Source organism: Equus asinus, chromosome 19 (assembly GCF_041296235.1).
Source record: "Equus asinus isolate D_3611 breed Donkey chromosome 19, EquAss-T2T_v2, whole genome shotgun sequence".
In the NCBI taxonomy this organism is placed as follows: domain Eukaryota; kingdom Metazoa; phylum Chordata; class Mammalia; order Perissodactyla; family Equidae; genus Equus; species Equus asinus.
The window spans coordinates 5,199,068-5,219,783 of NC_091808.1; positions in this window are offsets into that span (position 1 = coordinate 5,199,068).

The window sequence follows — 20,716 nt, forward strand, 5'->3', positions numbered from 1 at the left end:
TCTAGACAAGAAGTCCGTGCCATGAGCACCAGAGGCAGGGACAGTCTGTGACGTCCACCGCTCTGTGGAGGTGCCTGCTATGGGGCCTGAAAGCAGATGAATAAGCGAAACCTGAGCTTGGCATCCCAATCTGGGGGCCGAGTCCATTGAAAGACCCCAGGATACTTTTAAGGAGGCCCAGCCAAGGTGGGAGGCAATGGGCCCCACTCCTGCCCAAGGAAGGGGCGAGCTACAGCTCTGGGGGTTACGCGGGGACACACTGCTGAGCCTGGCCAGCCCTGCTAGGTCAGAGGCAATCCTAGAAGGGACCCCCAGAGACAAGGGCAGAGCTCATGCCCTGGGGCCTTCCTTGGACAGTCAGGCCCAGAAAAGGTGCCCTCGGTAGCAGAGTTGTTGTCCCTCTTCTGCCAAGCAGTGCCCGGAGGGAGCCCAGGAGGAGCATCTCAACTCTGAGGGCTGGAGGCAGGTGGGGACAGCACTGGTGGTCCACAGTGAGGCTGAGGACCAGTGGACCTAGGATGAGGATGGAACGTCCTATCTGTGAGGGCAAAGCAAGCTGGTGTGATTATGACATGTCTGCTGAGGACTGACTGTGTGCAAGGACCATGGGACTGCTGGAAACACTGAGGGAACAGGTTCAAGCTTGTGGTGGGGTCTCCTAGGGGCTCAGGGGCTCACTTGGAGGTGCCAGCCAACCACACAGCTGAAATGTGGGCACCTTAGCAGAGAGCAATAAGAAAGCATGTGGTATCTGCTAAAGACGATGCAGAAGGAACTAAACAAGGAAGTGAAAGGGCGGCCTTGAGGATTTTAAATGAAGCTTGAAATGCTCAAACCTGCGTTTCAGAAAGGTCACTCTGGTGACACTCTGAAAAAGAGAAAGCCTGGAGGGAACAAGGCCAGTGGGAAGGTTGCTACAATGGTCCAAAAAGCGGTCCCTTGAACCAAGGTGGAGACTGTGGAGATAGAGAAACAGCTGTCTTTGAGGATCTGGTGAGGACCAGACGTGCGAGATGAGGAGAGGACTTCCAGAACGCCAGGTTCCTGGCTTGGGCAACTGGAGCGTGATGCAGCCGTTAGTAAAGTGGGTGCATAGGAGGACAAGTGGGGACGGTGCGGGAGAGGAGGTCAGCATGGGCAGGCTGACTTGCTTGAGTCCCTGAGAAGTCACCTCAGTGCTGCCCAGAGAGCGGGTGGGAACACAGATCTGGGTCTCTGTGAGAAGTCTAGACTGGACGCATGGATGGAGGAGTCCATTGACCCACAGACAGCATTTGGAGCCCACATATGAGAAGATCATCTGTTACAGGTAAATTGTGCCCCCCAAATTCATGTGTTGAAAGCCCTAACCCCAAGTACATCAGAATGTAACTGTATTCAGAGATGGGACATTCAAAGATGTGATCAAGTTAAAATAAGGCCATTAGAGTGGATCCTAATCCAATGTGCCTGGCGTCCTTATAAGAAGAGGGAACGTAGACACACAGAGGGACACCAGGGATGCACGTGCACAGAGGAAAGACCACATGAGAACGCAGCGAGAAGTCAAAGAGAGACGTCAGCAGAAGCCAACCCTGCCAGCCTTTTGATCTGGCCTTCCAGCCTCCAGAACTGTGGGGAAATACATGTCTGTTGTTTAAGCCCCTAGTCTGTGGTACTTTGTTATGGCAGCCCTAGCAGAGTAGAATGTCACCCAAGGATGACCAAGGAACTCTCCAGGGAAACAAGAGGCACGTGAGGCGGAGAGGACAAGAAGAGCAAACAAAGGCGGTGGAGAGACCGAAGTGTGGAGAAGCACAGGGGCCCTGGGCGACCTCGCGTGAAGCACCACATCGAGGTCCCGCTTCCTGGGGAGGCCGTCTTGGTGTGGCCCTTCTGGAGTGGAAAGCAATAGGACAAAGTAGGCCGTGCGGCTGGCTGAAAGGAGCCAATGGGAACGCAGATCTTGGACGCAGCAAGAGTCAACAGCCCTTCAAGAGGTTTGGGGCGAAGGGCAGAAACAACAGGAGTGGTGGTGTGGGGGAGCCAAGCATCCAGGGAAGATTGTCAAGTTTTGTTTTCTTTTCTTTTCAGTGAAGAGCATGTGTGGTATATGAGGGACCTGGGACTGCTTTTGTGGAAGAGGGGAAATGGCACATGGCTGGAGTAGGATGCACATACGAGATCCAACCAAAACCACACGCATGCTCCCCCCGGGATTGTGGAGGGAATTTATTGAAAGAACTGTGGGCAGCATTAAGAGAAACAAAACGGAGGCAGAGACACCCAAGGAAAAAGTCATTAAACACCCAGACCTGAATGGAGATGGAAAGAAACAGTGATACCCACCCCAGGTAAGAATGGGAACCACGGATGTGAAAACGCCCAACAGAAGTTGTGTGTTAAGAGATGTGATGCTGCCAGAACCATAGCATCGACACAGGGAGGGACGGGAGGAAAGGCCTGAAGCCTCCTTTCTCCTTTCACCACCTGCTCTCCTCCTGGAGGCTCCTGGGGACAGAGTAGTCAACCAAGGACTGAGGGCAAGAGCACACCAAGGCGGGGCCAGGCCGTAGGGGTCATGTCCTGGGGTACAGAGCAGAGGGATCATGGATTCGGGGGATGTTTTGGGTGAATTATGTCTTCCCAAAAAAGATATGTTGAAGTCCTAACCCCTAGAACCTCAGAATGTGACATTTTCTAGAAATGGGGTCACTGCAGATGTAATTAATTAAGATGAGGTCATTCTGGAGTGCAGCAGGCTGAATGACAGGTGTCCTTATAAGAAGACAGGTGTGTGAAGCCAGACATGCAGGGAGGACACTGGGTCAGGACAAAGGATCAGATTGATGCACCTACAAGCCAAGGAATGCCAAGGATGGAAGCTAAGAGAAAGACATGGGACAGGTTCTCCCCTGGAGCCTCCAGGGAGAGCATGGCCCTGCTGGCACCTTGATTTCGGACTTCTAGCCTCCAGGCCTTTGAGACAATAAATTTCTGTTGTTTTCAAGTACCAGTTTGTGGCACTTTGTTACAGCAGCCTGAGGAAACTAACAGAGAGGATAAACAGGCTCATGGGCGCATTTAGAAAGAACAGCAATGGACAAAATCTCAGATTAGGCTAAAGCGTCAGGAGCAAGAGGCAAGAAGTGAGTCTTCCGGGGAAGAAGAAAGTGTGTGTGGGGGTGTGGTTGTGGATACTGGGAAGGAAATTAAGAGTGTGCCCTTCCTTCCACTAGGGCTTTCTCCAGGGTATAACAGAGAAGGTCGTCTGGTGAGTGAGGAGAGAGGGGCTGGAACAGGAGTTCGAGGAGCCAGGGAGAGCCGAGGATATCTGGCAGGAAAGGGAGAGGGAGGTTTCTGAAGAAGGTCAGCTGCCAGTGCCCAGGGGCCCCACCTAGATTAAAAGCCATCCTATTTGATTGGCACCAGTTTACACAGCCCTGTGATTTTTCTCCAGTGGCAACTACCCTGTCCAGGATAGGATGCAGGCTGTTTGTATCGATCCCGGGCTTGGGACTTGCAGTGTAGATGCCGCGGAACAGCACTGCCCGATAGGACTTTCTGGGATGGAGGAAGTGTTCTCTGAATCGGCACGGGGCCACCGAGCACTTTAAAAGAGACTGGTGCAACTGATGAACTGAATTTGTCTCATTTTAATTTAAATTTTAATGACATAGGTAGCTCTCGGCTGCCATATTGGCCATGGCGTGCAATAGAGATGGTGAGGGAAGGCAGGGGCAGTTTGAGCCGTGGAGGGCACTCGGGCAGCTGGGACCACAAGGCCGGGGGCCCACGTTGGAGGCTCATCTGGGCAAAGGAACAGTCTGGAATCGTTAGATTCTCTCTTTACTAAACTACGCAAAAGGGAAATTGGCCATTCTCCTAGGAGTCACTGGGTAATGCTCTGGGCGTCTTTGGGAGTGAAAGTTGTGTCGAGGTGTGAACCCTGGAAATTATGGTTATTCTCTAACATTGTCGCTCTTTTCTCAATTGACAGAGGTCACCGTGCCCTCCAAGTATCTTGTGTGACTATTATAAGTGAACAGCTTTCTGAAATTTTTAAAAGCTTCCCAGATGTGCTGAAGAGATGTGTCCTAGAGAAGTTGCAGGCATGGTATTTTCATGGCGCTTTATCGTTCATTGGATCCTTCTTCCAAGGTCTTAAAGAAGTCCCTTAGGGGGGATAAGATGCCTGTTGATTAATTAAACTCAGAAACCAGCCATTTGCCCTCTCCTGGGGCTCAGTAAGCTACAGATACTCCATAAAGGAGCCCCCGAAGGAACTGCAGTGTCTAGAGAAAAATATTTAATCACCCTTGGGTTACCCACTAAATTTCTTGCTGGGCTTCTTGACAATAAAATGCATTTTCGGAAACTTGGCACTTTCCCTCCATGTCCATACCTCCCCCAAGTAAATTCTTGAGACCCTTAAATGGGGGAGTCATGCTCCCAAGCATGTGACAGAGGGCAAGCTGGGACGTGGTCTCTGGGCAGAGAGGGGCCCCACCCAGAACTCCAAACTCTTTAATTCAGTCTGCTCCCACCACGTCACGACACCTCTTAGATACCGTCGACCCAGAATAAAGCAAAAATGTTTAAAATTCACCTCTCTTCTCAAAGTTCTGTAAAATTTCCACCATGGCGTATGTTTAGGTGCAAGAAAAAAAATTGTCTTGTAAACAGCCACACAAAAGGATTCTAAGTCTAGAAGAACAAGGAATGTTGAGAAACTGGTACTCAAGCCAGCAATGGAAAGATACGCACACAGAAACCAATTACAAAGACTGACAAATGGTCCCTTTAAGAGAGTAGGAAATGTGGCCACAGGGCCTGGGCACCGCCGCTCACACACACACACACACACACACACACACACACGTGTGCGTGCTCTGGGATGCTCTGCTTCCCAGATGCTGACAACTGGTCGATATAAATCTCCGATTATAAGGAGGCCAGGGAGCCTGCCATGTGTGTCCGAATGATGAAATTTACAGGATTAATGAAAATTTACCTTATACAGTATTTTTCCTAGATTGATAAAAAAAAAAAAAATACATGCTAATCCTTTGTTTAAGCCTTTTGTGGTCTCTGCCAGTGCTGGCTCTGTGTTACCCACCTCGGGGCCACATGGTCCTGCGCCCTTCCCAGCCCAGCCCGGGCAGCTGTGGCTTGGGAGAAAAGGACCCCTTTGTGGTCTGTGGCTATTTCATACATAGTCCCTTAGTGCTCTGGCTTTTTTTTTTTTTCCATTTATTCAAATCTCATTGGCGAAAACGTCATTCAGAACACCTTATTAAATACTGTCATTTCAGAAGTAAGAGTGTTTATATTAATGTAATGGTTATGATGTCATTTGGGGATTTTGAAAAACAACTTTTTTTCAAAATCTGCAAAGCTGGCCTTACCTCTTGAAGTCTGGGTGTTATCTCAGTAAAATGAATATCCCCAAGCGAGGTTTCAGGGGGGACCGGCTGGTCAACCCGGACGCCGGCGACAGAAACAGCAATATTTCTCTCTAGGCAAACAGCCTGTGAGGTTTCTCTTACTAAAGCAACATCGCAGGCTCGCCTTTGGCTCCTGCTGGTAAGAATCAATTCTAGGACCAGCGTGGAGAGAGCAGAGTTTCATGATTAATGGAGTCGTTCTATAGAGAGTATTTGGTAGGAGAGCCCAAGTCTTTCATGAGCTATGGAGCTAGACAAAGGTAAGTAACTCTGGCTCGCGAGTTTTGTACTCAGTAGGACAAAGAAACCATTCAAAATAATATTTCATGTTTATCTCTTCTTCTGAAAGCTACATGCCAGGTGCCGGGGTGCAGGTGGGAGTGGGGAGACCAGCCCGAGGTTGGATTGGGAGCCTCCGCATTGTGCATCTGGAGAAATGTCCCCATCGTGCCACGCTCCCAGGATGTGGGAAGGCACGGAATCGACAATCCGGGTTTTGTTGTGATGACGGATGCTATTTACAGATCCATGCAATACTCAGCTCCCCACCAGCCAGGGCAGCTCCCCACAGAAACGCTACAGGAAACGAGAGAGGAGCCTGCTCCCCGGGGCTGTCGCTGGCGAGTCTTGGCACGATTTACCTTGTTTGGTTTTCATTAAGGAGCCCGCAGATAGTTGCTTTCAAAACCCCAGGCTGCCCTGAGGGTAGATGTGGTAAATCTTGGCCCGATTTATGAGAGTTTCGTGAAAGGGCACAAATCAATCAGCTCGGTCTGAACGAGTGAAGTTTCTTTGTTCCCTCAAAGGCCACGGGTCTCATTCATTCATTCCTTCATTCAGCAAGTGTGTGTGGCTCCTCCTGTGTTCTGGGCACGTATGAGGACCTGGAGACACTGAGATGAGCAGGACCGTCTTCTGTTTAATGGTTTTGCTGCCCTCCTCCCAACTCCTTTTAGGTGAAAACTGTAGTGGAAGTTGGAGAACATACATGGGAAATAAAACTCAGACCTGTTCTCGTATATGTCAAGGTGCTCACAGGTGGGCTTCATTCCGAATTTTTGCTGTCCCTTTTCTGCCACACCTGAGATTGCCCAACCAGCAGGGGAACATCCAGAGGGCTGGGACCAACTCAGTGTGGACACTCAGGGACAAATAGAGTGGACAGTTGCCCCAGTGGAGCATGTGGAATAGATTCTGATTAGGTCCCTTGAGGAATTCCACCTCCTCCAGGAAGCCCTCAGGGGCCCATAAGGCAAGCTGGAGCTCCATTCCTTGGCCTAGGTATTGCTCCAACAAATGGAGTTAACTGACTTTGGGAAATGCTGCCTGCTCCTTGCTTACTCAGACCCTGGCTAAGACAAAGGGTTACGTGAGTTGAGTCACCATAGGTGGGGCCGAGAATTTGTTTTTTATTTTCCCCACTGTCACCAATTTTTCAAAACATGCAAATTCCTCAGATATTATGTACATAACCGCAGGGTGGGGTTTAGACACTAATCAGGGAGGACTATTAAAATGGAAAAGAACTTCACATTAGAAAAGTAAGAGTAAATGACTTCTGGTAAATCCGTATAAAAGGAGTGATGATGTGGAAAGAATTTTTCTTCAAGAAGAACAAGAAAACTACAGTGCAATCGGCTGCATCCAGACCAAGTTAAATCTGCCAAGTTTGCTGATGGTGAAATTGAGCTAGTCGGTGATTCATTTTGATAACCATCCTCCGAGCCCCTCCTGCGGGTGGGCTCCCAACATTGTCCAAGCCTGGGTACCACAGGCTGGAGCACACATCTGTCGTTTCACAATCATGTCAAACATCGGAGGAAGGTTGGAAAAAGAAGGCAGACAGGCGAGGGAAAAGAGAGCCAGCACTGATGGGCAAGCGTCCCGTGCTCGGCTGTGTGGTGGGGCTGTCATGGAACTGTCTTAATTAACTCTCACCACACACTTGGAGCTGGACACTAGTGTGAAGTCCATATTCTAGAGAAGAATCAAGGGTCAGAGAGGCTAAGTTGCTTGTCCACAGTGAGGATTAGAAATCTAGATGAAGCCCTGTTGCCGTCTCTGCACCAGAATGTGCCACAGAGAGAAGCAGATGGTGGGCTGGCAGAGGAAGCCAGCTTTGGGAGACAGCCGTACTCGCTTCCAGGTCCAGGCTCTGAGCTTCGTGGTCCATCCCAGGGAAATCCAGGATGAAAGTCTGGCTCACTGATTGGAGTTGGCAGGATCCAGTGAGGACGGGTCCATTGGTGCCATTGGGCCCACCCTGAAGCCAGGGATGTTTGGAGAAAAACAGCCCAAGGTGGAATGAAGAACACTTTGTCCAGCCCAAAGCCACACGGACCCCAGCGGTCACTATCTTCTCAGCCTTGGCCAATTTCTTGGCGCTGAATTAGAATCCAAATGGATCCATTCTGTCTGCATGTTCCCTAACTGAGGGAAGTGTTGTCAAAAAGAGCAATCATGTCCTGTATTCATCCAATTGCTTCTTAGCATCTATGAGCCTCTGTTTGGCTGACTATGTTGCCAGCATCGTGCGAGACCCTGGGGATACAGGGATGCAGAAGGCACCTCCCCCAGGAGCCCTTCTCTTGGAATATGATGGAATGGGAAGCTAACCACACAGCAACAAACAAGAGAAACACTCTGAATGCTGAGCATTCAAATCCATGGGCATTTTCTAGATCATAGATCCAGAAGTAGGCACCACACATGAGTGAATAGCTCTTTACAAAAACGATCGTTTGTTAAAGTGGAGCCATGTTCCGTGATCAGAAAGACAGCAAAAAGCGTGGCCTCTCTCAAGAAAGGATCTTCACAAAGTAACACAGCCTCCAATGGGCCTCCTCTGAAAACAAAATCCAGTTTCAGACATTTAGACATTTCAGGATTTTACACCCAAAATAAGCCACATGGTTTGGGGTTCCAGCACTCATAGGCTACTATATCTTTACAGCAGGGATCCAGCATCTAGGAATAAGTTTTCTGCCCATATGGTGATCAATATTTTTTTTTTGTTATTTTTTGGTGAGGAAGATCGGCCCTAAGCTAACATCTGTTCCCAATCTTGCTCTTTTCACTTGAGGAATATTCACCCTGAGCTAACACCTGTGCCCATCTTCCTCTATTTTTTGTATGTGGGACGCCTCCACAGCATGGCTTGATGAGTAGTGTGTAGGTCCACACCTGGGATCCAAACCTGTGAACCCCAGGCCACTGAAGCAGAGTGTGCAAACTTAACCACTACGCCACGGGGCTGGACCCTGATCAATATTATTTTTATGCACTGTCAGGAAAAAGAATGAATCCTCAGTTTAACAATCTTAAAGTAATCTTAGAAGATCAAATCTAGCTATCAAGAAGAAAGCAGGGGGAAAACGAACATTGAAGTAAAGACTGGTGTACTTTGCCCAATTTTAACGTACCTTTCATCTTTCCTTCCTTTTGCGTGGAACCCCAGAGGTCCAATATTCTAATTCCAGATAATACTCCTGGCCTGCAATCCTGTTTGGCCTTTGGATAACTCCTGACTTTGGCAAATTCTGTAAAATAAATCTATGTTTCATCAAGTGTATCTGCTCTTGAAACCAAAGACTCAAGGACTTATGCCCAAACCCATGGCTCAGCCAACAGAGAAGAAAAAAGAAAATTGTTTTGCAAAGTGGATTTGGCTTTCCGGGAGTGCTGGGCCCCGCCCTGGGCAGCTGGGCTGACTGTCTCAGAACGCCCACTGGCTCTCTGATGTAGTCTGCCTGGACTGATTCCTTTTCTGGGGCAGCCTAGGAGAGTGGCCTCAAAACCGACGGCCTTAGGTTCAAATTCGGCCCTCCTCTCCTTACACTGCAGTGCGGGTTCCTTTATGCAAGAAGCGGGAGTGATATATAACACATCCCTCAAAAGCCCAGCGCAGGATTAAATGAGATGATCTTCGTGATGGGCTTGGCCCACACTGAGCACCTGGACTGGAGTCTTCTCCCTCCCACTCTCTGCCAGGAGCTCAAACCTCAGGCTGCAGCTGGGCTCCGCTTGGGGGTTCCGGTCTCCACCCGGTCCACCATCTGCGGTGGGCTGCTCCCGTGGCATTCCTTGCTGGAGCTGCGAAAACACCCAAAACTTGAACAAAACTGCCAGGAGCGCCTGCTTTCCTGCACCAAGAACACAGGGGCTTTTCCGTTTTTTCTTTTAATCGTGTGAGCCTGATATTACTTTATAAGTCAAAGCACGCAGAGATGGTTCTTTTTCTTTTGCACAAAGAAGATAAAACCCGTATACTCTTCAGAATCTTAGTTTGCAGGTCTCGGAGCAGGAAACCACTTGACCTTGTGGGGAGATCGAGTCCAAGGATGCCTCCTGCTAAGACGAGCATCCGTAGGCTCCCGTGCCGCATCTGTTAGCGTTTCGGAATGGATCTACAAGCCATCGCCCATGAGACCATGGCTTAATCACTTTAAGCCAATCGTGTTCTTGTTTTCACTGCGTTTGTTATCACTACATCCCCTTGAAAGGCGACGGAATGTAGTGCAAAGAGCTTGGAGCTTAGAGCTAAAAGCTCTCACTCTTGTTGATCCATTCGTTCTTTTGTTTATTCAAAACGAATGCGACTGGCGCAGAGCCAGGCTCAGTGCTGGGTGGGTGTGCAGAGACGATTGGGCTCCTGGTTCAGGGTGTTCAGGCTCTAGACGGAGAGACAGGAGGTGAAGGGAGGCAGGTCAGAGAGCTACAGGAGCCCAGAAGGACAGACAGCTTCTGCTGGCCATCCCTACCCTATGGTGAGTGCTTGCATTCATCGGGCATTATGCTGCACGGTTTGTACACTCGCTGTTCTAGTCCTCAAAACGAGCCCGTGAAGAAGAGTCCATCAGTCTCCCTATACTATAGTCATGAAAACTGAAGCTCTGAGACATTGTGTAACTTTCCCAAAGTGACGCAGAGGTGAGTGGGGATAAAACCCAGATCTGCCAGAACCCAAAGCTCGAGTTCTTGACAATCCTTTTGCATGTTGTTTGTTTCACCGGCAACCTCAGAGTTGCTACCCACACCCCCATCTCGGTTGTCTGCTGCTTAAAATCCCTCAGGCACCGTGATACTGGGGGTGGAGTAAAAATAATACATACGCAAAGCAGTATTAGTACACTCCTGCGTTTTCTAGACGAGGAAGTACTCAGGGAGCTAAGCAAGATTCTGATGCATTTTAACCACCCTCTCACTTAATCTGAGGATAAGATAGGGTCACTTAAACATAACTTAGTCAACTGATTTTCGGAGTCTTTTGGGGAGCCAAGCGCACCCACGTGAGGCTTGTAAGAGCACAAAGAGCCCTGGCAAATGTCTCCCACTCTCTGCGGGGTCCACCCAGGCCAGGGGGCTTGTCATGGAACCTTCTCCAAGGACACTGTCGGCGATGGCTCTCTGGTTCTACTGTAATCACCACTGGTCGGGCGTCGGTTCCGTGAGATCCCAACAGCCCCACTTTTGGGGGTCCCACTGTCCTACACGATGGTTTCATCACATGAGATCAGATTTATCGGTCAGGCTCCCTCGCTCCCCACATGTTCCCGTCTGCTCAAGCTGCCCCCGAAGCATCTGCCCAGGTCTAATTGCCCCTCCAGTTACTAAGAGGTGCATTGTGGATCACTTCTAATCCATGACCTTGAGCTCTTCCTAAAGCACTTTTAAATGGGCCCACAGGCACCAGCATGGTGGCGCAGCGGTTAAGTTCGCACGTTCCGCTTTGAAATCCTGGCGTTGGCGGTTCAGATCCCAGCCGCTGACCTACACATCATTTGTCAGGCCATGCTGTGGCAGGCGTCCCACATACAAAGTAGAGGAAGATGGGCACGGATGTTAGCTCAGGGCCAGTCTTCCTCAGCAAAAAAGAGGAGGTTAGCATATGTTAGCTCAGGGCTAATCTTCCTTAAAAACATAAATAAAAATAAATAAGTAAATGGGTCCACAAACTCTCAGATGTCTCCCATGACTTGATCTTTCCATGTGCTGTTGAAGACATTTCCCAGGATGGGTGGAAATGTGCTATAAGCATTTGCCCGGAGAGCATGCAAGCCAGCGAAGAATAGACAGTTATGAGGAAACCATTTCGCCCCCTGCTTCCCAAAGAGAGAATTACTTATTTAGCAGACAGGTAAGGGCCTCTGGGGGACCCATTTTCCTTCCCATTCAAGATCTCAGTGCAAGCCACTAATGTAATGTGACTCCCTCCAGCCATCTTTTCCGGCCCTGGAAAGACACGACGACTCTCTCTGGGTCTCTCCTGAGAGAGTGTTTTCCAAGATGCTCACTCACAGGGAGGGCGGAAGTGGGATTTGTGCCCCCCACTAACCTCCATATTCTGTTTGCCTCTGGGATGCTCAGACTCAAAACAAAACAAAACAAAACGAACAACCACCAAAAAAACTCAACTATTGGGTTCTGTGGCCACTAAACATGCTTCCCTGGGCACGTGAGTCCACATTCCAACCTGAGGGAGAGTCAGAATCACCTGGGAAGTTTTGAGAAGTGTGGATTTGGGGATCCATCCTGGAGATCCTAAACCAAAACATCCATGGATGGACCCCAGGAACTGCTTTTGTTTTAAAATCTTCCCAGTGAGTCTCCTTCTTGCCAAGTGTGGAAACCTTGCCATGTTCAATATTAGCACTGCAGGCTACGCCAGCTCTGCGGGGCAGAAAAGCATGTTCTGTAAGGAATGGGCTCCAGAGCCCACCAAGCGAAGAGGATTTCTTTACTCCAGGACTTCTCAAGCCTCGCAGACGCCCGGGATGCGTGTGAAGTTCCCACGATGCAAGGCAGCGCATCTTAAACCTGTGGGACCACAGAATTCCCTTTCTCAAGAAACACTCCTGGGACTACGGCTGGGCCGGGCACCCCTGCAGAAATGCTGCCAGGACACAGAGGGTGGGCGTCCCCTTCATCCTCAGCACTGGTATCTGTGTTCTGGAGCCAGCCATTGCTGCTCAGAGCTTAACTTGGCTGAAATCCGTCACCTCAAGAACCCTCCCAGCACTCTTGCTGGCTGACTTCAATCAAGATGCTTACCCTCCTTGTGTCTGTTTCTTCCCTGTAAAACAAGTGCTGGCTTGAACACCAGAGTCGAACATTTGAGAAGGCAGAGGCTGCAACGTGCAAGCGACGAGCCCTGGGCTTTGGGGTTTGGTCATAAAGGAGGGCGATGACGAGGCTGGTCTTGCTCAGGATTTGTTTTATCCAATGCAGATGGAACCTGGGAGACAAATGTGCAGTGTCCGCACAGTAAGCTGAGACCAAGCATCCAGCGATGATGACTTGATCAAGTCAGTCTCAAGGCAGGATACCAGTGACCGCACCTAATTACTCACTGACTGCTCCTGGCCTGATCGGTTGAATTCCACATCTGTGAGTTACTCACCCTCCTTACAATTCTGGGGTGTGGTTCCTTCTGGAGCCTGTTAGCCTTCTCCAGACTGCCTCCTGTTAATGCCACTGACTTTGGTCACCATCAAGCAGGACATTATCCCCTGAGAGCTAAAGAGGAGATATTTTGGGTCTCAGGATTCTACATGGGCAGTATTAGAAATAATATAGATTTTTAACCATGCCAGTGACAAGGAGTGGCATTTACTAAAAAGAAAAAAGTATCAAGTGTGGAGGAGTGGGAGTGACAGGTGGGAATCGAGAATGCCCACATGTCGGCTCAACCCTCGGTGAGAGACCTTGTCAAGTTCGAGGAAAGGATTCATTGATTCACTCAGAGTCCAGCCAGAAGCAAGAAGCCTTGCCAGTCGTTCAGTGGAGAGGATGCAGTATGGGGACCTTGGCGAAAGGTGCTAAAAAGGCATTCGAGGACAATGAGGCAACCCAGGGATCAGCATCGGGGAGGGAGCAGCCACCTCCAGCATCTGTGGGACTCAGGAGGAGGTTTGTGGTTTGAGGCCAGAGGCTAAGCCTACCTGGCAGCAGAGGCCGCATGGCCAGGCACCCGCAGTGGGAACCAGCGGGATCCTAGAGAAGATGTGGCCCCTGCCAGAGACACTGGCCGAAGCAGAGACAGGGAGGAAGGAATACCCCGGCTTCTCCCTTCTGCCCACTCTCCCACTGGGGCCATCCTCCAACCCAGAGCGGCCAGAAGCCAATGACCCGGGGTCCTCCAAGTGCAGTCTGCAGGAGTCTCCCCTCCAGAGCAGGGCATTCGGGGGAACGACTCTGACCTTGTGTGAAGGATGAGTTGGAGGGACACAGCGAGGTAGGGGACCAACTGACAAATGAAACCTAGAAAGGGGTTAAACGAAGGTGACGGCCCTGGTGGGAGAAGGACAGTGGTAGCTGCAGACTAGGTTGGAAGACAAATCCATATGCCAGCCCGCCGGAACCTCCCGTGCGGCACAGCAGGCCAACTGCACTGACTCCCCCATATCTGTCAGGGTCCAACCAGGAGAGGAAATCTGAACAGGGAAAGGTGAAGAGAAAGAATCAAAAACTCTAACGAGGAATAGCTGACACACCTTCCCAGAACCCGACTATAATGGCAGTAGAGAAAACAGAAAGAAATAAATATAACTACATATATATGTGTGCACATATGCATGCATGTGTATATATGTATGCATGTGTGTGTGTGTATACGTGAATATATATATATTCACCTTTACGATTCCTCTTTCACTTTCCATCTTCTAAAACTGTAATGAAATCAGAAGGCCCGTAGAGGGAGAAACCAATAAGACACAAACCTATTTACGCCCCAAACCCCAAAAAGCCTTAGAAATTTCAGCTCCTGGGTACCCCTGAGAGGGCGGGCGTGGCCCAGTGGGGAGGTGTGCTAGAGCCAGCTCACGTCGGGTCTAAAGAGCCAAATGTTACGTTTTCAGGATTTTTGAAAGCCAGTTACTGAACATGGCCATTATCAAACCTTAAACTATATAAACTTAGAATTAAATGCATGATATTAGAAATGAAGGTAATAAATACTCAGAACACACCGTTCCCAAATCTTCCATTACGTTTCACTGTTATCTATGTCCCGAGGTGACTCACGTCTCCGGTGTCTGTCTGGTGGAAATGCCACGTAACGATGTGCTGCTGGGCAGCTCTTCTGGGCTCTGCGGTCAGTGACATCACCTGGGTAGCCCGGCATCGGCCATGGTGGGGATATTTACATCACAGGGATCAACAGACACTTCAGATCAGAGCCTTTTGTTTCTCTCCAGAAAGCCAGCTGTTAAACGTTTATCAAGTGACTGCTGGATGAAACTAAACACATTATGATCTTAGGCCCCCATATCCCACCCCTATGTAACAGTCAGGAGGCCACCTCCCCTCTGCAGACAGAAGGCTAAGTGTATCCTGCAGAGAAGTTGATCAGGGGGCAGAGGGCAGGTGCGGGCAGCTGGGAGCCCCAGTGCTGTGGTCCTCTGCCAGGACCAGGATTGTGATTTGCATGTAGTAGATGATGAGAAACTCCTTAGCGTGAAGACGCCGTGTGTGGAGGGAGGAGAGAATGCGGTGGAAACACTGATCTCAGCGGGCTAGGTGAGACCAGGAGAGCCCAGCACTTAAAGGGTGGTCTCTTCCACCTGCTCCTTGAACCACCACGGCAACCCGCCAGGCCACGGTCAACCTGCAGCACGGGCCGCCGAGCAGGACCAGGAGGGGAGTTCAGACTTGGGCAGCACTGCCCATTCCTTTTGGGAACACGAGTCCAGTAACACATTCTACAGCTGGGGTGAGAGCTGGGTGCCAATTCCCTGCAGCCTCTCTGTCCGCTCCCCCCCCAGCTTCCTTGTCCTGAAGCCTTATTTTCTGTCCTCAGGGTGGGGGTGGCCATTATGACCTTTGTTCCCATCTAGAAATGTGCTCCTATCACACAATGATTAATGGCATCAGTATTTATTAACTTCTGGATGCTTTTGCTCTTCCTCAAAGTGTCTATTTTTAACAACAACAGCATTGAGAAACTGTGCTGAGGCCTGCCACCCTGCACCTGGCTCCCTGGGCCTGCTCACCTGCTCACCGGAGTCCTGGCTCTCCCCAGGCTGAGATGGGAAGACCCTTCTTTGTAAGCCTTCCTGATGTCTCCTCAGAAGGACCACTTCCTCCTCCGGACTCTGAGCATTTCTAGAACAGGACACCAGGATCCTTCTCCCCACGCTGCCCCGTAACAATTTCTCTACATCTCGTTGTCCATCTCGCCTTCCAGCTGGGAGCAAATCAAAAGAAAAGTCGAAGCCCCAGCCGTCTCTGTCATTTTAACGACAAGCACAGTTCTCGGCACACTGTGGGTGCTCCATAAAGCTTGTCAGATCGGTGATTGAATGAACAAACGCGGGGACGGCTGAATAAATTAACGGGAACAAGTGCGGAATAAATCGCAGAGAAAGACATTCGTTGGTTGCACAGCTGGGCAACCGACGATTTTTCATTTACACTTCAGGCTCCGCACGAAATTCAAATTCTCATTACAGTATGGCATAAAACACAATCCACACTTTTAACAACGACCCTGAGAAATTCAACGGTGGGGAAAGCTTTAATGTGTTCCTCCTATTGATTACGGCTCTGCAAAGTGGAATGAAAAGATTAGCTTCAAACACTTTCATGTGAAAGGCTAAAAGGAAGCAAATGCAGCATGGGGTAGTGAAGCCCAGGGCTCTTTCAGACATACCACCGTCACTGACGTGACATGCTCGCGGCTCGCCCCACGACATGTTGCCGTGCCAACATACATTCTGAGTCACCCAAGCAGATTTAATGCCATCCCCACAATGACTCTCTCTTTGCCTTTTCTTCTAAAAAAATTGTGAAAGGGAAGATGCCGACCTACCTAGGAAATGATTTTAATCAGTTTAGTTCCGGAAATAACTATGGAAATTCAGATTTTTCCATTCTGTTGCTTCTGAACGTTATATTGTGACAAATGGCTGATGAAGCCACTGCTTGTATTTCCCCACCCCCCCCCCCCCGCCCCGACCCGTCGGGAGAAATGACATGATTGGCAGTCATTCTGAATCCCACATGGAAAGGTCTCCGGGCATAAGCATATGAAAAGCCAACAAAAATGAAGCTTTTGAAAATAAGAAAAACGCAAAAATTGCCCATCATTCTTCACATACCATACAGATAACCGTGCCCTCCTTCATTAAGAGTCGTCCCCCAATGGCCATTTATCTCAATCCTGGGAAATCTAGACAGAGCTCACAAGCATGGTGACCTCAGCAATGTTCAGGTGAACATCAACCCATTTGTAGATTTCAAACAAATTGAAGAGGATGAGTGTGCACCAGACGTGTGATATATTTTGATACGGATGACCTACCAAACAGGATATTAGTTAAGCATTGGGCAGCACGAAATGAATCATGCAAAAAGATTGGAAAATTTTTAGGGACATTTGTGTGACCCTCCGCAGGTTTCGAAGCTCGCTCATCCCTTTATCCATTCATTCAACAGTATTTATTGGCATACATGCTCCTTTTGACCTCTGCAATAACCCTGCAGTGGAGGTGGAGAAGAAATTGGAAGGACAGGAGAACTGAAGTTTACAGAAAAAATACTGCTCACGTCATCGAGCTATTGAGAAGCAGAATGGAACCTGTCGCCCTGGTCTGATCTGCAGTCCTGGCCACGAATCACGTTCTTTCTGGGGCCTTTTAAACTCAATATTGTAAACACTAAGTTGAAAGTTAAAACCTCCCAAGTGTACTTAAAATGCTGATGGAAGTTTAATTTGTGTGTCTACCTTTTTCACGAGCACTTCTTTTATGTAAACTGTTAACGAAACAAATTCCTGTAAATGGAATATATTCAGGCACGATGAGAATACGAGTGAAATCTTGCACGAGCACCGATGGTAGGTCTCACCTTGTCGGTCAGCTCAAGTCCTTCTGTAGAGTTGAAGGACAAGAAAGGGGAAACCAAGGGCTCTACGGACCCCCTAAGATGTACCCCAGTGCTGGGATTGTGGAAGACCCCTGCTCAGAGCAGATCACAGGAAGGCAGTGAACAGTATCCAGAATTCTGGCGTCTAAATGGTCGGCTTCTCCTAGACTTGGGGTGTCTCAACCCCAGCTCTGTTGACATTTGGGGCCAAGTAATTCTTTGTCGTGGGGCTGTCCTGTGCCCTGCAGGATGTTCAACAGCATCCCTGCCTCTACCACCAGCTGCCAGTAGCCCCGTTACTCACACTTGAGGCACCCAAAAATGTCTCCAGACATTGCCAAAGGTCCCCTGGAGGACAAAACCGCCCCCACAGTTGAGAAGCGCTGTCTGAGGCAGCTGCGCCTCACTCGTTAGTCACTGCCCACAAACAGATATTGTTTCACCATATTTCTCTGGAATGCATTGTTTCTTGCAAAGAAAAATGCAGACCGTGCCCAGGGGCTGCTGTACCTGATACACACTGTGTGTGCCCCAGGCACCCTGAGGAGCACTTTGCCGGGACTGTGGAACTGGATGAGCACAGGAACCCTGGGTAACAGATACTATTACCATCCAACTTTATAAAGGAGGAGACTAAAGTTTCTCGAAGCTTCCCCAGGACATTAATAGTGACGGCTCTTTGGGCCGTACACTGGGTTGCCCCCCTCTGGCAGAGGCCTCCGCATTCTAGAAGGTGGACCTCAGCACTGTGGCCCACACACTGGCTAACACCATCCTAGACGTGACCAGGGAAACTGTGTCCATGACACATATGTTAGTTACCACGGACGGTAATGAATCCACGTGTGCGTGTGTCTGTGAGTGCAGAAGAACCTGCACTGGGTAAGTGCACACTGCTAGAATTTGACAGAAGAGTCAGGCCATCATCAGCCACCTGGAAAGCAAAAAAAAACATTGCCACAAATACAAACTGCCAGTAATGAATAATTGAGTTTCCTATCTTACCTTATCCAAACTAGCATCATTCCATATTAAATGTCATGGTATCAAGATTTTGGGATCCTAGCAGGCACTTCACGTATGAGCACCAAAGGATGTAAAGAGCTTTCCTCGGAGGTCCAGGACGAGGGGGAAAGGGGAGTGAAGTGTCTTGTAACACTGGGTTGATCTTTTTAAGCATTCAGCCCACCGAAACCATCACCCTGGAAGGACTGGTAATTGGGCAGCATGTCCGTATGCAGAGGCACCTCTGGGCTTCAGAAGCGAAGCCTGTACCTCCAGGAGGGAACTTTGCAGAACTTCCCACGCTTATCAGTCATCGCACTCCTCCCATTTGGTGCAGATTCAGAGCTCCCCATGGTGCCCTAGTTCTGAGATACCCGGCTCAACTTAGACGGGGCATCTCCTGGACCCATGATTCATAGTCAGTGTCCCCGGAGGAGAAGCCCAACAAAGGCAGAATTTCCACGTTCCCGATAAAAGGGGCCACATCCCCTCTGGGCAGCAGCCTCCTGGGGAGACCCCGAGAAACAAGCAGCTGTGGGTGATTTAAAATTTCTCGCTGCTCGGTCAGAGATGTGAACACAAATGTCCATTATCCGGAGGATAGATTGCTCCTTTGCAGATGCCCAAAGAATTTTCCATCTGGCATTTTCAGCGGCATTATCTTTCTTCTTCACTTGTAGGGGTATGAACAATGTAAGTTATTTACACGTTGAACCAAATGGGAAGCATTTCATACTGACTCACTGACTGACAACAGGCTGCCACTGGGACCTCTGGTGGTGGCCTGCCACTGCCCACCGCGCCTTTGGAGCAGTGTTAGAGGGGACGGAGTAGAGCAGAAAAGCTTTCCCCTCTCCCTGGGGTGGGCTGGGGGCTCCAGACAAGGCCATCAAAGAAGAGATGGCCGCTTTTCTCCCCATTCCAGGTCCCACCCTTTGCTGGAGCTCCCGACATCCTCCCTGGGGCCCAAATGGCATAGTTTGCTGGATCACTAACAGCCTTATCACCATCTCACGAGGCTGGCATTTTCAAAGATCTTTCCACCAAAAAGGATGACCAAAGAATGAGCTTCGAATGGCAGAATTTCAGGCCCTCTGGCCTCTGCATTGGAGGAGGGATGGGGATTTCTGCCCAGCCCTTCTCCCCCGCAATGCCCACCTCGTATCCCAAACCCAGCTCCTTCTGCCCGCTCCATGTCCAAATCCGCAGGGGTGGGATAGATTTTTTTTTTTAATATTAACTGATGGCCGCCCCATGGATGTGCTGTACCCTTGACCTGTGCCTCTGTCATCCCACCTGTAGCTCCACGGTCCAGCACCATCGTTCCCAGGAAGGCTGTTACAGCCAGAGATCAAAGGAAAGGCTTTTGAGTCTGGATAACCAGGCATGAATCAAAGCAAGTCCTGGGCAGGGCAAAGAAGGGGATTTCTAGACGGAGCAGAGAGAGCTTAGTCACTGGAGCGCCCCCAAGATGGAGCCTGCACCCCGGACACCCCACAAAGGTCTGAGGGCACTGTGTCCTGGGCCCTGCAGGGACATAGGAAATCTGAATGGTGAGTCTGGATCCAGTTCAGCGTCCACCCTCCCTTCTCCACACCTCAGTGCAGGAGGAAGCAACTGAGTGATTCTCACGGGCTGCAGCAAAGGACCAGAGCAGCCCACCCAGTACCCGAGTACTCACAGTCCACCGTGGTACGGAACAGCAGAAAGAGACCCTTGAATAGGCGTGACGGAAGAAGACCTGACGAGGACCAGGAGGACAGGCAGTGGACATCTCAGCAGAGGCCAGCGGCAGGGGGGGAGTCTCTCAATTGATTGAGATGGGGCCTCAAAATAGAAAGTAAGTTGAAGTATTTTTTATGCTACACCTATTGGCGGCTGAGCTTGTGGATGGACGGTATGCCCCAACCCTGAATTGACTGCTTGGCGAGCGTGCTTCTGTCTTAACTTAGACCACTGGAAAGCTCAGAGCAAACTGGCAGTCCTTTCCCACTTTCAGGAACGCATATTTGGGTCATAATTTCCCGCCTTCACTTTGCCATTCTACTCTTATTTGCCCTTGACCTTGGCATCTTCGACTATGGTTATGCTGTCATGCCACTATCGACACTCTTGTTATCCAACCTGAGTCCTATTTGGAACAAGGCAAGGCAACTGTGCACCTGAGAATGTATATGTAGATATTTAGAACAATTTATAACTCCGGTTTCAAAGCTCTTGGCCCTAAAGTCCTTTGCAGGTTGTAGGAGCGCTCCTGCAGCAGGCTCAGTCTATGGCCACTGGGAGCCGCTGGGGGCTGCTCTCTGTGAATTGATGGGTGAGCCGACATGTACTGGGTGCTTCCCTATACGATAGCAGCCCCCAAACTCACAAGTGAGTCTGGCGCTCTTGGCCTGGGTCCACGTTTGTGTTGGCAAACA